Here is a 16,685-nt window from a genome sequence, read left to right on the forward strand (position 1 = left end):
TCATAAATCTAAAAAATTTGTTAAGAAACCTTCTTTTGCAAACATGGCATCATCTTCTAATGATGTAATATTTCAAAATCCAACAAGCTTTAGCAAAACAGCAACTCCAAGGTTTTGTAGATTGTGCAATCGGAATGGTAATTTTTCTATTCAATGTTTTTTTATTGAAAGAATGATTGGAAACAAAGTTTGTAAAGTTGTTTGTGATTACAATGGCTTGGGACAAAGGAGATGGTTTAACGTTAAAGGATCCAAAAAGATTTGGATACCTAAGGTCACTTGAGCTTATTTTGTAGGTGTGCGTAGCATCCAAGCGGAAGGACAATATGTGGTACATGGATAGTGGATGCTCTAGGCATATGGCCAGAAAGGCAACCTTCTTCATTAAGCTTGATGAATATGATGGAGGGTTTGTCACTTTCGGTGACAATGGCAAAGGAAAGATAGTGGCAATAAACAATGTTGGTAAAAGCTTTTCTTCTTTCATAAATGATGTTCTACTTGTTGATGGGCTGAAACACAATTTACTAAGCATTAGTCAATTATGTGATCTTGGATATGAAGTTCTTTTTAGGAAATTGGATTGTTTATTTATTTGTGAAAAATTTGGGGATATTTTGTTTGAAGCTAAAAGGTGTAACAATGTGTATAGATTGACTCTTGAGGATTTAAAAGATCAAAAGGTGACATGTTTTACATCACTTGAATATGAAAAATGGCTATGGCATAAGAATTTGGGTCATGCAAGCATGTACCAAATTTCTAAGCTTGTTAAGAAAAACTTGATAAGAGGAATTCCAAATATTAAATTTGATAAGGATATTACTTGCGATGCTTGTCAATTAGGCAAACAAGTAAAATCATCTTTTAAACCAAAAAATGGAATTTCTACCAAGAGGCCATTAGAAATGTTACACATTGATCTTTTTGGTCCCACAAGAACTCAAAGTTTAGGAGGTAAACACTATGGTTTGGTTGTGGTAGATGATTACTCTAGATTCGGTTGGGCACTCTTCCTTGCTCATAAGAATGATGCTTTCCATGCTTTTTCAACCCTTTGTAAAAAATTCAAAATGAAAAGGATTTGAAAATTGCCCACTTGAGAAGTGATCATGGAAAAGAATTTGAAAATCAAGATTTTGAAAAATTTTGTGATGATTTTGGAATTGCACATAACTTTTATTGCCCTAGAACTCCTCAATAAAATGGGGTAGTTGAAAGAAGGAATAGAAGCCTTCAAGAGATGACTAGGGCTATGCTTTGTGAAAATGATGTTCCAAAATTTTTGTGGGCTGAAGCTGTAAATACAGCATGTTATATTTTGAATAGGACCATCATTAGAAAGGGTTTAAAGAAAACTCCTTATGAGCTATGGAAAGGAACCCCACCAAATCTTAAGTATTTCCACATTTTTGGATGCAAATGCTTTGTACTTAACAATAAAGAGAATCTTGGTAAATTTGATCCAAAATCCTCTGAAGGAATGTTTGTTGGATACTCTACCACTAGCAAAGCATTTAGAATTTACCTCAAGGAACATAGAACCATAGAGGAATCCATACATGTATCTTTTTGTGATACTAATTCAATTTCCAGTGCCCTTTTAGATGATGATACAGGTAGTGAAGCATAAATGAACCATCAACCAATTTAAGAAAGTCCCAATACTGTCCCAAGTGAAGAACATGTCCGTCCAGTTTTGTTTCATCAGGATGGAGGAGACATTTCAGTTTTGTCTCCTGAACCATTCAGAGATTCCAGAACAGACCAATCAGCTAAAGCTCATCAAAGCTCAACCTTAATCCGAAAACCAAGAGAATGGAAGTCCATGAAGGGTTATCCTCATGACTTCATCATTGGTGATCCCTCCCAAGGTATAACAACAAGATCCTCAACCAAGAAGCAATCCGAACAAAGCAATTTTGCTTTCTTGTCTCAAATGGAGCCTAACAATGTGAAGCAAGCTCTTGAAGACCCCTCTTGGGTCAAAGCCATGCAAGAAGAGCTAACCCAATTTGACAAGAATGAGGTTTAGACACTAGTACCTCATCCGAATGGTAAGAAGGTAACTGGTACTAAGTGGGTTTTCAAAAATAAATTGGGTGAGGATGGTAAGGTTGTTCGTAACAAGGCTAGATTAGTGGCTCAAGGTTACAATCAAGAAGAGGGTATTGATTTTGATGAGTCTTTTGCTCTGGTAGCAAGAATAGAAGCAATTAGGTTGCTTTTTGCCTGTGCTGCCCATAAGGATTTTAAAATGTTCCAAATGGATGTCAAATGTGCTTTCCTTAATGGCTTTATAGATAGAGAAGTGTTTGTGGCACAACCCTCTGGTTTTGAAAATAAAGAATTTCCAAACCATATTTTCAAACTTTCAAATGCTCTCTATGGCCTTAGGCAAGCTCCAAGAGCTTGGTATGAAAGGCTTAGTGCCTTCTTATTGAAAAATCACTTTCAAAGGGGTACCACCGATACTACTTTATTTATTAAAGTATCTAATGATGATATTCTTCTTGTTCAAGTTTATGTGGATGATATAGTGTTTGGATCGACCAATGAATTATTGTGTGAAGAGTTTTGAAAACTCATGACTAGTGAGTTTGAAATGAGTTTAATGGGAGAACTAACATTCTTTATTGGTCTCCAAATTAAACAAACTCCTAGTGGCACTTTTATTCACCAAGGAAAGTATGCTAAAGAATTAATCAAGAAATTTGGCCTAGAAAATTCTAAACCTATGGGAACATCAATGCATCCAAACACTAAGCTTGAAAAAGATGATGATGCCAAAGATGTGGATGAAATACGGTATAGATGAATGATAAGTTCACTTATGTATCTTACCTCCTCTAGACCGGGCATTGTTCAAAGTGTGGGTGTATGTTCAAGGTTTCAATCTCATCCAAAAGAATCCCATCTTTCATCCATCAAAAGAATCATTAGATATATTAAGGGAACATCAGATTATGGCTTATGGTATCCAAAATCTGATGACTTTTGTGCAGTAGGTTTTTGTGATGCAGATTATGTGAGAGATCGGGTGGATAGAAGGAGCACATCCAGAATGTGTTGCTTCCTTGGAATCTCACTAAATATGTGGTCAAGTAAGAAACAAGCCACAGTAGCTCTATCCACAGCTGAAGCTGAATATATATCTGTCTCTGCTTGTTGTTCACAATTAATTTGGTTGAAAACTCAGTTGGAGGATTATAAATTGAAAATCAATAGTATACCTTTGTTTTGTGATAATATGAGTGTAATAAACATCTCTAAAAATTCTGTGTTGCACTCTAGAACTAAGCACATTGAAATTAGATATCATTTTATTAGAGAACATGTGCAAAAAGATACTATTGATATTCAATTCGTGAAATCTGAAGAATAACTTGCTGACATTTTCACTAAACCTTTGTGTGAGGACAGATTCTGTTCTTTAAGGAACAGCTTGGGAATGGTAGATTTGAATTTTGTTGATAAATTGTGATTTTTTGATGAATCTGTTGATTTTGTCTTGTAGGAAAGCAAGAGACAAATTTGAAGACGTGATGAACTGGCCATGATACAGGGGGAGACTGATTCTGTTATTAATGATCATGGGCCCAACCAAATCTTCTTTGACCCTATCCATGACTCTGGCCCGTTTTGAGTTCCTCATATTTTTAATAATAATTCTTTTGGGAAGTTGTCATATCATATATTGTAGGAAGGAATTGTTGTCAAATCATAATCTTTTCTTCCACCGTTTCCCTTGATTCTAGGAGTTAACCTCTCAATTTTAATTTTAAAAATCTTTCTTGTTGATAACCACGCCACTTAATGGCCTATTACTCACTTAACCCTCTCTCTCCACTCAGCATTAAATGCCAATATAACCTCCCACCTCTCTCCAATCTCTTCGGCCACTCTTTCATCTTCCCTCTCCATTCTTCATTTTCATAACATGAAAAAGAAGGTGGCTCCAAAGAGAAGTAGCTGAACTCCTATCTCCAAAAATCCTCCATTTTCTTCTACTCCCCAAACACATACTCACATTCACATACATTCTACCTCATCTTCATCTCCTTCCTCCTACTCAACCGAAGCTATGAGAAAGAAGGTCATTCATCCAAGGCAGTCATCTCGAAAGAAAGGAAAGGAAAAGGAACCTGTGATCGAAGAAGAAGAGGAGTCTCAATTTTCCCTACCTCATTCAACTCTAAGAAAATCAACTCCTCACCCCTCTGGCCGCAGCTCTCAACGCGCAAAAGGCTACACTCTGTGTAACACCAGGGAACCACCAAATTTGGAATTACTTGATTTAAAAAATAAATACAATAAGGGACACTCACACTTTGATTCGGACAAATTCAACTCATGTGCTTCCTATGAGTTTCATGATGAAGTTCTGAAGAAGCGTCACTTGTGTGCCTCTCACATAGTGAACTTAGAGTCTCTGGCTACAAAAGGCATCAACTTTATCACTCTCTTTGATAATCTAAAATGGACCCCTCTGTTCAACATTCAGAAACCTGTGTATCCAGCCCTAGTTCGCAAGTTTTATGCGAACATGAGGTTTCTTGATGGCACAATCCACTCATATGTCAAGCGGGTTCACTTGTCACTAAACAGAGAAACAATCAGTGCTGTTTTGGGATATGTTGATGAAGGAACAACTGCCTATATGACGGGAAAGTGGGATTCGCAGGTTGGGATCTCATACCAGATTGCTTTGAATCAAACTTGTGAAAATTTCTCTACTTTGGATGGCACGATTCTGACTCACAAAGCTCTTGGACCTGTAAGAGCGCTTCTTCACAGAATCATCAATCATATTGTGATGCCTCAGAGTGGTTCATACCATAGAGTAACTATCTGTGATACTTTAGTACTTTTTGCAATCCTTACTTCTTCTCCCATCTCTTTTGCATATTTAATGGTGCGACACATGTGGAAGTGTGTTCGTAGTGACAAAAGGCCAATCTTCCTTATGGAATCTTTCTTACATGCATCTTTAAATATTTTAATGTTGATTTAACTAATGAAACTGTAGAAAATAAAGTTTCCACAATCAAGGGAGGAGGAGTCTCGGGTCCTATGAAAAGCAACAAAGGAAAACGCTCTGTGCCAACTGCATCTTCTGAAAATGATCTAGAAAGTCGCCCTACCGAGCCAGCAAAGGTTGCCGAATCCATCAAAGATGTTCTCACTGAATTCTCCAATATGTCAAAATTGATGGTACAATCCTACAAAGCTGCTCGAAAGCAGGCGTATGAGAATGAAAAAGCCTGGACCAAATGCAAAGAAAGAGTGAATCTGATGCTTCAGAGTCTTGAAAAAGAAATGGCGACTGCAGATGAGGATGATGAATCTCTCGGCTCTGAGTTTAATCTGTCTGATGATTAATATGCTAGTTGCTGCTGTTTAAACTTGGTTTCTGTTAGTTTGCTTCTTTTTGGTATTTTGTAACTGATACTTGGATACTCTGGACCACTGTGTTTTGATTAAAAACAATATTCTGCTTGTTGTATACCATTGTCATTTGTTTTGCAGGTTTCCCATTGATGACAAAAGGGGGAGAAAAAGTTGGGAAAATTTGAAAAACATGGGCTAAAATTAATTTGATTTATGATCACCCCTGTGCATATGTTCCAACTTTATTTGTCATGTTTATTATATATGCTATGATATGTTTTATTCTGCTCTGATATTTTGCCTACTATTATTGTGAATTGTTGAATTGTTACTTGATTGAATAGTTTGGCAGGAAACCATATCATCAGGATTTGTTTGTACATGTTAATTTGAAAGTATGTTGAATCCTGGCCATATGTGGAATGAATGCTGGAATCTAATTTTTTTTGCTCTGATATGTTAAAAACAAACAGGAAAATTCTGTCTAGTTGATCAAAGGATTTGATAGCAATTTTTTTTGTTTTGAACTTATGCTGAGTTTTGGTTGCAATGTATTCTGCACTTAGGCAGAATTTATGTTTTTATTGAGCAGAAAATCATTTATATGATAACAAATCAGTCTTGCTTATCACTTCACTTCTGCTCATAAATCAAGCAGTTCAACATTTTTAATATCCTATATGTTGAATACATTGTGGCTTTAAGCTTGATAAGAATGTTACAGGTAAACCTTCCTTAATAGAATGGTACATATTAAAGGGGAGCTATGTAAAAGATGGAAAGGGGGAGGAGTTCAAATCTTCAAAGGGAGTACTTTAAACTCTAACTCTTTTCATCTCAATTTTTAATAATGTTTGTCATCAAGGGGGAGATTGATGAGTTTGGAAAACTCCAAATTAATTTGATGATGATCAAACATTATTAAAATAATTAATTACAAAATTATTAATTTGAATTTTAATTCATATTTGCTAATTAATAATTTTGTTGGTTGCAGATTTCGTTTTGGGCCAAGAAAAAAATAACAAGCCCAATGTGAAGTTAAACTTTAGCATTGGTACAAAAATGTTTTAATTATTATGGCTGAATCAATGCTTGGTTAGTTGGGATAGTATGTTGTTGAAACAAGTCCATTTAAAATCTTTGCTACAAAGACCAAAGCTTGGTCCGAAATCAATATTGGAAGAAAGCAAAGTTTCATGCTTCCACGGATAACACCCTCTCTTTTGATGGATTTCAAAATTTAATTAACTTGCATTAATAGCATTGGAAACATGAAAGAGAAAGTAGAATTGATTTGATTGCCCTTAATGAGCTACACGCTACTAGGCATGGGGAGTGTAAACTTAATTTAATGTTATTCACTTTCTTAATTCATTTTGAAATCTTTTATGCATTCTCTCTCTTCTCTTTCTTCTCTGTTTGGTTGTCAATTCACAGGAAAAATGGAAGCAAAAACAAGCTATCAGAAGAAAGAAGAAGAAGCTAGTTGCAAAGAAGAGGCCATTGTGATGATGGCATCAAGAAAAAGAAAATCAACAGTATGGTGTGGCTGAGATCTTTGCCACTAAAGGTAAGATGTGGTGAAGTAATCTCAAACTCTCCATACCCAAAAATGGAAGAGATCCAACTCGGTAAGAGAAAAAGATCCCTTGGAAGCATGGCTCATCTTTACTTTTGATCAACTACCACAGGAGGTAGCTACTGTAGCTACGTGGAGGAAGAGGCAGAAGATAAGAGCAGTAGGAGCTGTCAAGCATCAAAGACTCATCAAGGGCTAGGAATCCTTCTTGGGGAACAAGTCAAGATGGAAGGCCCGGATTGATGGAGCTTGGTGAGAAGGGATGACACAGAGGTAATTGCATGTTGGTTTTAGCATTCGGTTTCCTCTCTCCTCTCTTTGGCCGAACCGATTTTTGGTTTGAAGAAGAAGAAGATTAGCTAGGTTCAACAGTTTCAACCTTGGAGGCTTCCCCTTCTATAAATAAGAGAGAACAGCCAGTGATTGAAGCAAGGAGAAAAGAGTGTAAAGCACAGAGTTCTCATAGCTACCCAAGCCTACAGAAGTTCTTCTCCTTCAATGTTTTTCAGGTTGTATTTTTCTATTTAGTTTTGTCTGTCTTGAGTCTCATGGAAAAAGGAAAACAGTGAGATTTGTATGAAGAAGTCATAGAGTGAAAAAAGGCAAAGTATACAAAATTAAAAGAAAAAGCCATAGATGTCCTTAGAGGTCCTTTGTACATTTGTGTTGTGTTTCATAATTCTGCGGATCCCCTTGCAAGTTGGGTTAGCACTTAGCAGTTGAAAGCTTGGTAGGTGACCAAGTCAAGTTCAAGATTGGGGTTAGATTCTGGACTTGTCTCGGATAGAAAGGGTAGTTCCTAGGGAGAATTGGTGTTTGTAATCAAGATGATTATAGTGAAATTCCATCATTGTTGTGATGGAGACTGGATGTAGACTGCATTGCACTTGGCAACTGAACCAAGATATTTCTTGGTGTGATTCTCTCTCTCTTTTCTACTCCATTTTTGATTCTGTTCGAAAGAGACAAAATTGAAAAATATCTCTTGACTGGTTACAAGATAAAAAGAAAAAGTCCCTTGACTAGGCACGAGACAAAAACAAGAAATATCTCGTGAAGCTAGTTCAAAAGGCAACAAGTGTTACTAAGCAAAAAAGGGGCTAAGATTCAACCCCCTTCTCTTAGCCACTGATAACCATCAATTATAATATATTTGAATGTACTTAGTTAAGAGATGATGTGCTAAATTTAAACTTGTTTGGAGGAATTTTTAGTAATTATTAATATGAAATTAAAATATAAAGTAAGTATTATGCAACATACTTTATAAGATCAAATAGTGAAGTAGTACGAATTTTATACAATATGTATAAGTAAATAAAAAATGTAAAATTTGAATATTTATATTTTGTAATTGAGATTTTTTATAATTATTATTATTATAACACTTTTAATGTATATGTTTATTGCATTCAATTAGTCATTTATATTTGAATTATAATAATAGGTAAGAGTTTTTTAGTTTTAGTCTCCTATATTGCCATGTGTTTAAAAGTGCTTATGTAGCATTTTAAAAATAGATAGCTAACATTTATTGTATAGAGAATTTGTATAAACTTTTATAAATTATAAAAAAAATTAATAATGTTATGTGTATATTAAAATCAGTCACTAATATAAAATATATATTAAAATATAAATACACATTGAAAATAGATTAAATTATATATATATTTATATACAAATATATTGGTGATTAATTTTAATATATAAATAATATTTTTGTAAATAAATAGATTAGCTTCTTGTAGCATTACTTTATTCTTAATTAATTGTATATTATAATAGAGTGGAGCCTCGCATAAATAATAAGATTATGTGTTGTTTGTTGCAAGCATAAATAATCAGAAGGAGATGAGATCATGTTTTATGGCAGCATCTCCAACACCTCTTTTGCCAAAAATCATGTCATCATCATGGCACAATGCAAATGATGGCAACTTCGTTTCTGAATTGTTGCAGAGATCTACAACCATTAGGATAGTTGTTCATTTGAATTGGGACCTCTATTTTAGTAATTTCACCATATAATATTCTTATTTCTATAAGTGGTCAATCTTCTCCATATTACGCACACAAACACAAGATTGTGACACTATTTAAAATAATAACATGACTACAAAAGTCTTAATTTCATTGACTAAAAGTAAATAGGTTTAGTATTGTGACATTGTGATTGTTGAAATAATTGTTTGTACTTGTCAAGCTTGATATATATCTCAAGATATTCTATGATAGAGGTATCCTCATAGAAGAAACAAGGTTCTCCAGAATCACAGATGGAAAAAACTGATTTTCAGGGCATTGTTATGAAAGAACCAAAGAAATGTTGCAGCATGTGTAATCTCATTTATCCATTTATAACTTCATGATTGTGCATTTTTCTGCTAAGTTATGTTCAACCTATGAAGCACTAATATCAGCACTAACACTGATACTGAGTTATGTTCAAGCATTTATAAATATTCAAGCATTTAGAAATGTAAAATTCCCAATATTCACTGCTACTATGTTCTGCCAAAGTTTTTTGAACATTTTTAACATATATCATTTGTGTCAAACTTGTTACTACTAAGTTCATGTGAAATACTTTTTAGTTCACAAACAGCTTGCTTGAATGGTGTGTTTGTGTTTGATAATGCATAAGTTGATGTGACTTGAGCCTCCAAGACCAACTTACATCTACTCATCATCTACTGAATCATAACAAACTTGCTGCATTGCTCTCAGCTAGGTCCTCAACTACAATAGAAATTCATAGAAAATAGCATCCTATTTAGACTTAACACAATAATACACCTTAGCGTTTTGCATAGTTGACGCGGAGTCAATGAGGAGAAGACAAAGAACCCAACTATGCAACTTTCCAAAACATACAAAACAATTATCAACTCCACTTTTCTATTTCACTTTAATTTTCGTCCACTTACAATCTTATCGTGATAAAGATTTTATAGATCGCTCCTCATTCTGTCAGGAACAATTATAGCCACTCTTTAGCGTATTAAACACATATGAGCGAAAGCTCACCAAAATTGACGTAAAATATCTGTTGAATTTAAAAAACAATAATCATATTTTTGATGATGATAAACACATTGCATATAGTTGGATTAGAAGTCTAAAGTTATTTCAAGTGTGTTTTATTGTACAGACCTATAATAAAGTTTAATGTATTAAATAAATTGGGTTGAACTTGGTCCAACAAAGACAATTGAAAAAGACCTATTGCTATTGGGATTTGGACAAAAGAACTAGTTGAACTATGCCCAACGTTGCAGAACTTCACAAGCAAATAAGTTAATTTAGAACTGAAAGTGCTTCATTTTTTTATTAAGCATCAAAGAAAAAAAAGAAAGGAAAAGCAAAAATTAAAGACTAAGTCAAATCAATGAAGCCAAATCAAATTTTTAAGGAGTTAAGGAGCTTTTGCTTGGCCTCGTCAAGTGTTTGATGCCTAACGCTTAGAACAATAATGGGAAGCAAAAGAAAGGAAAGAGAGAAACCAGATAACCTCTCTAGCTTGGATATCGACAAGCTAAAGCTAAAGGTGCAGAATTTCTTGAGCACGAAACGGTATCTGGTTGAACTTGATGACCTCTGGAAGACTCAAGACTGGGATGAGGTACAAGATGCTTTTCCAAACGACAACAATGGTAGTAAAATACTCATCACTAGTCGTTTGAAAGAGGTGGCATCCCATACCAGTCCATATCCTCCTTATTACCTTCAATTCCTGGGCGATGATGAAAGTTGGGAACTCTTCTCCAAGAAAGTGTTTCGAGGAGAAGAGTGTCCTTCTGATATAGAGAATATCGGAAAACAAATGATCAAAAGTTGTGGCGGTTTGCCACTCTCCATTGTTGTTTTGGCAGGGTTACTTGCAAACAAGGGGAAAATTAAAGCAGCAAAGTCCCTTCCAACTTGGGCTTGTTTATCCATTTAAGGTATTTAAGAATACGCCCAGAAAGTGATTCCTTCAAGGTTCCGGATTCTATATCCGCACTTCAATGTTTACAAACTTTGGAAATATACAATCACAATTACTATTTAGGTTCTGTGTTGTGGCTTTCAATATATTTGCCCAGTGGACTACGGAGCCTGAAACAACTTAGGCATTTGAATACTAATGGAATCATGATCCTCCGTGGCCACCATGGTTCAAAAGCAGAAGATGAAGTTATGTGGAATCTTCAAACCATCTATTACATTACATTCAATAGACAGATTGCATGCTTGTTAGAGAAAGGAAGGTTTCCCAAGCTACAAAAGTTGGGTTTGCACATCTCCTCGATCCACAAAGATAATGTGCATGAATTGTTGTCAAGCTTACAACGATTAAGTAGTCATCTGAACAAGTTAAAACTTTTCATTGAATTGAAGCAATATAAGGTTTCAGAGTCCTCAAACTTCAAGCACATGGAATGGCACATCGGTTGCAAGCCAATTGAATTGTTACAGACCCTGCAGCAGTTCTCAAATCTGAGCACATTGAAAGCTAAGTTATAGGAGCTTTGGACCTTGCAATGTATGATATAGAGTTTCCTCCATGATTTACAAACTTAACATTGACGGGCATTAGCTTCATGAATGATGATGGGATAAATGCCATTGCTAATCTTACTAGACTCCAACGTTTGAGCTTGCATGGAGAACTTGAATTTCATGATTCCTTTGAGACTAATTGCAGTGCAAGTAGCTTCAAACGGCTCCAGGACTTTTTTATGCTGGGGCTCCAAGTTCATAACTGGAAATTAGGCAATGGTGATGAGTTTGGAAAACTCTTATTTAATTTTGATGACGAACAAACATTATTAAATATTTAATTACAAAATTATTAATTTGATCTCAACTCATATTTGCTTAATTAATAATTTTGTGGTGCAGATTTTATTTGGGCCGAAAATGAAATTCTGGATTAAGCCCAACTAGCCTTGCTACATGCTTCTCATGCTATGAAGCTGAATTATAATTTGGGCCGAACAAAAACAAAAGAAATGTTGCAAAGCCCAAGTGTGAATTTTGTTAAGCTTTGATTTCAAAGATTATAACCAACAAAGTAGAGCTGAATTATTATTGAGCCAAAAATTAATAATTGTTGCAACTAAGCCCAACTTCACATTTGATGAGAGTTCCTTATGCATGATCCGAATCCACTAAGCATGTAAAGCATAGTTCCATAGCTTCCAACGGAACTCCTTTACTCATCATGATGGATTTCAAATTTATTAGAATAAATTTGATAAGTGCATGGGAAATATGAGAGAGAGGATCATTGACATGATTGATGGCATTAACTTTACACGCCACCCAGGGAAGAAAAAGCAAGCTATCTTTAATTAATTTGTTTAATCACTTTGAATTACTTTTTCTTCACATTCTCTCTTCTCTCTCATCTCTTTCCTTCTCTCTTCGGTTATTACACAGGAAACAATGGCTTCCATGAAAGCAAAATGGAGCTACCGAAGCAAGGGAAGAACAAGCTACAAGACCATCAAGCTAATGATGGCAAGAAAATATACTAAAATAAAAATGAGCTGTGGCTGAGATTATCACCTAATCTGGTAAGATTTGGTGAAGTAATCTCGGATCCTTCTTACTCAAAAAGAAGGATGAAGATTCGGCCAGCAAGGAAGATCTTGGAGGCGTGGCTTGTCTTGATTCTGCTCAACCACCACAGGGAGTAGCTAGAGTGGCGAAGCGATGGTTGAAGGCAGAGATTGAAGCAGATGAAGTCATCATCATCATGAAGCATCAAGGGCCAGAAATCCATCTTGGAGAGGAAGCCAAGGATGGAGTGCTCGGATTGATGAAGAGTGATGACCAAGGAAGGACTAGAGGTATTTGCATGTTGGTTTTTACATGAGTTACCTCTTCTCTCTTTGTGGCCGAACCGGTTTTGTTGTGAAGGAAAAGAAGCTGAGCTCGGGTTTGGGTTTCAACCATGAAGGCTTCACTTCTCTATAAAAGGAGTGAACAGTCATGGTTTGATTCAAGGAGTAAGATTTGAGAGTGCAAGTCACAGAGTTCTCAGAGCTGCCTAAGCTAGCAGTTCTTCTTCTCCTTCAATGTTTTCTGTTTAATATTTTTCTGTTTAATTTTGTCATGTCTTGAGTCTCATGGAAAAAGGCAAACAGTGAGATTTGTAAGAAAAAGCCATAGAGCGGAAAAAGGCAGAGAGTGCAAAATTAAAAGAAAAAGCCATAGATGTCTTAGAGTTCCTTTGTACATCTGTGTTGTGTTTCGTGATTCTGTGGGAATCCCCTTGTAAGTTGGGTTAGCACTTTACAAGTTGTAATCTGGATGATTATAGTGAAATTCCATCATTGTTGTGATGGAGACTGGATGTAGGCTGCATTGCACTTAGCAGCTGAACCAGGATATATCTGGGTGTAATCTTCTTTCTCTCTTCCTACTTCAATTCTGTTTTTACTGATTAGATGAAAAATAAAAAATGTCTCGTGTCAAGTGACGAGACAAAATGAAAATGTCTCGTGGCTAGGGACGAGCTAAAAACAGAAAAGTTTCTTCAAAGTCCAGCAAGTGTTAGCAAGCGAAAAAGGGGCTAAGATTCAACCCCCCTTCTCTTAGCCACTGAAACCATCAATTGGTATCAGAGCTTGGTCTCAAAGAGATCAAGCTTTGTAGCTTGGAGTAAAGATCCTCATGGCGGAAAACAGTGGCGCAAATGTGGTGTCCTATAATCTGACCGAAGGACAATCAAGCAACAGACCTCCTCTTTTCAATGGGAAAAATTATACCTATTGGAAGGAGAGGATGAAGATATTTGTACAAGCTGTAGATTACAGACTTTGGAAGATTATTCTTGAAGGGCCTCAATTTCCAACTACCACAAGTGCTGAAGGGGTAGTCTCTCTCAAACCAGAAGCAAGATGGACCGAGGAAGATAGGAAGAAGGTAGAATTAAATGCCAAGGCAGTAAATCTACTCAACTGTGCTATCAGCTTTGAGGAGTACCGACGGGTATCACGTTGCACAACGGCAAAGGAAATCTGGGACAAGCTACAAATCACTCATGAAGGAACCACTATTGTAAAGAAGACTCGGACAGATATGTTGAACAGAGAATATGAAATGTTTACAATGAAGGAAGGAGAGTCCATTGATGAGCTGTTCGAACGGTTCAACACTATCATTGTTGGCTTAGATGTTCTGGGAATTACACATTCTAATTCTGTGCTTGTGAGAAGAGTGCTGAGATGTCTCACTAAAGAGTGGGAAACAAAAGCTTTAATTATTTCTGAGAGCAGTAATCTTGATTCCATGACACTTGATGATTTGAGAGGAAATCTTCTAGCTTTTGAAAACAGTTATTTGAAAAAAAGACTCAAAAAAGAAAGGAATTGCTTTTTCTTCTGTGACTAACCCTCTGGATGATGAATCCAGTGATAATTCTTCTGAAAATGAGTTTGTGTTGTTTGCAAAAAAATTCAGGAAAATGGTGAAACTCAGAGGCAAAGGTAGCAGCTCAAGGAAGATGAAGAAGGACCTTAGCAAAGTAATCTGTTACAATTGCAAGGAAAAGGGGCATTTCAAATCTGATTGTCCCAAGTTAAAAAGGGAAGAAAAGCCAAAAAAGGAAAAGAAAAAGGGACTGATGGCTTCATGGGAAGACTTGGAAAATGACTCAGATGATGATGATGAAGAATCTGAGACTAAGTCACAACCTTGTCTCATGGCAAATGAGGTAGAGCAGGTATCCTTTCAAAACTCTAACACTGAAGACCTTCATCTTATGATAGATCACCTTTCTGAAAAAATAAGATGTTTTCTAACTGAGAATCAAGATCTTGAACAACAAAATTTCATTCTTAAAGCTGAAAATGATTTCCTCAAAGAAAAACTAAGAGAGGCCGAAACTGCTTGTGATCTTGTGGAAGAAAATAAGCAGTTAAAAGCCCAAGTTAGAAGCTGTGAAAGTGACCATTCTGTTCTTGCATATGTGAACTGTTTTAAGCAAAATGAAGAGTTGCTCAAAGAGGTTAAAAGACTTAAAGAAGACTTAGCTAAGTTCACCCAAAGTTCTGAAAATTTGAACCAAATCTTGGCTAGTCAAAGACCTCTTTATGATAAAGCTGGGTTGGGATTTTATAAATCTGAAAAATCACATTTTGAAAACATTGCTTCATCCTCAAATGATGTAAAATATCAAGACCCAACTCACTTTAACAAAACTGCAACTCCAAGATTTTGTAGACTATGTAACCGAAATGGTCATTTTCCAGTTCAATGTTTCTTTGGTGAAAGAATGATTGGTGACAAAGTTTACAAAGTTGTTTTTGATTACAATGATTTGGGACATAAGAGATGGTTTAACGTGAAAGGATCCAAGAAAATTTGGATACCTAAGGTCACTTGAGTTCATTTTGTAGGTATGCCTAGCATCCAAGAAGAAAGAAAATATGTGGTACATGGATAGTGGATGCTCTAGGCATATGACCGGGAAGACAACCTTCTTCATAAAGCTTGATGAATATGATGGAGGATTTGTCACATTCGGTGATGATGCAAAAGGAAAAATAGTGGCTGTTGGGAAAGTGGGTAAAAATTTCTCATCTTGTATAAATGATGTCCTTCTTGTACATGGCTTGAAACATAACTTGCTTAGTGTTAGTCAATTGTGTGATTTGGGCTTTGAAGTTATTTTTAAGAAGCTTGTTTGCTTAGTAGTTTGTGAGAAAACTGGGGATATTCTATTTGAAGCTAAAAGATGCAATAATGTGTATGGATTAACTCTTAAGGATTTAAAGGAACAAAATGTAACATGCTTCGCCTCTCTTGAATCTGAAAAATGGCTTTGGCATAGAAAGTTGGGTCATGCTAGCATGTACCAAATTTCTAAGCTAGTCAAAAGGAATTTGGTTAGAGGAATTCCAAACATCAAGTTTGATAAGGATCTTACTTGTGATGCTTGCCAATTGGGCAAACAAGTAAAATCCTCTTTTAAATCAAAAGATGGAATCTCAACCAAAAGGCCATTAGAAATGTTACATATTGATCTTTTTGGTCCTACTAGAACTCAAAGTTTAGGAGGTAAACACTATGGTCTTGTGGTGGTAGATGATTACTCTAGATTTGGTTGGGTACTTTTCCTTGCTCATAAGAATGATGCATTTTATGCCTTCTCCACCCTTTGTAAGAAAATTCAAAATGAAAAGGATTTGAAAATTGCCCATTTAAGAAGTGATCACGGAAGAGAATTTAAAAATCAAGACTTTGAAAAATTCTGTGATGACTTAGGGATTTCTCATAATTTTTCATGCCCTAGAACCCCCCAACAAAATGGGGTGGTTGAAAGAAGGAATCGAAGCCTTCAAGAAATGACTAGGGCCATGCTATGTGAGAATTAAATTCCTAAATTTTTATGGGCTGAAGCTGTGAACACAGCATGTTATATTTTGAATAGAACAATCATTAGAAAAAGGGTTAAAGAAAACTCCTTATGAGCTATGGAAAGGAACCCCTCCAAATCTTAAGTACTTTCATGCTTTTGGATGCAAATGCTTTGTACTTAACAATAAGGAAAACCTTGGAAAATTTGATCCAAAATCCTATGAAGGAATGTTTGTTGGATATTCCACCACAAGCAAGGCCTATAGAGTTTATCTCAAAGAACATAGAACCATAGAGGAATCCATACATGTTACTTTTTGTGATTCTAACTTAATTCCCAGTACTGTAAAGGATAATG

This window comes from Arachis hypogaea, chromosome 3 (genome assembly GCF_003086295.3).
Source record: "Arachis hypogaea cultivar Tifrunner chromosome 3, arahy.Tifrunner.gnm2.J5K5, whole genome shotgun sequence".
Taxonomy (NCBI): Eukaryota; Viridiplantae; Streptophyta; class Magnoliopsida; order Fabales; family Fabaceae; genus Arachis; species Arachis hypogaea.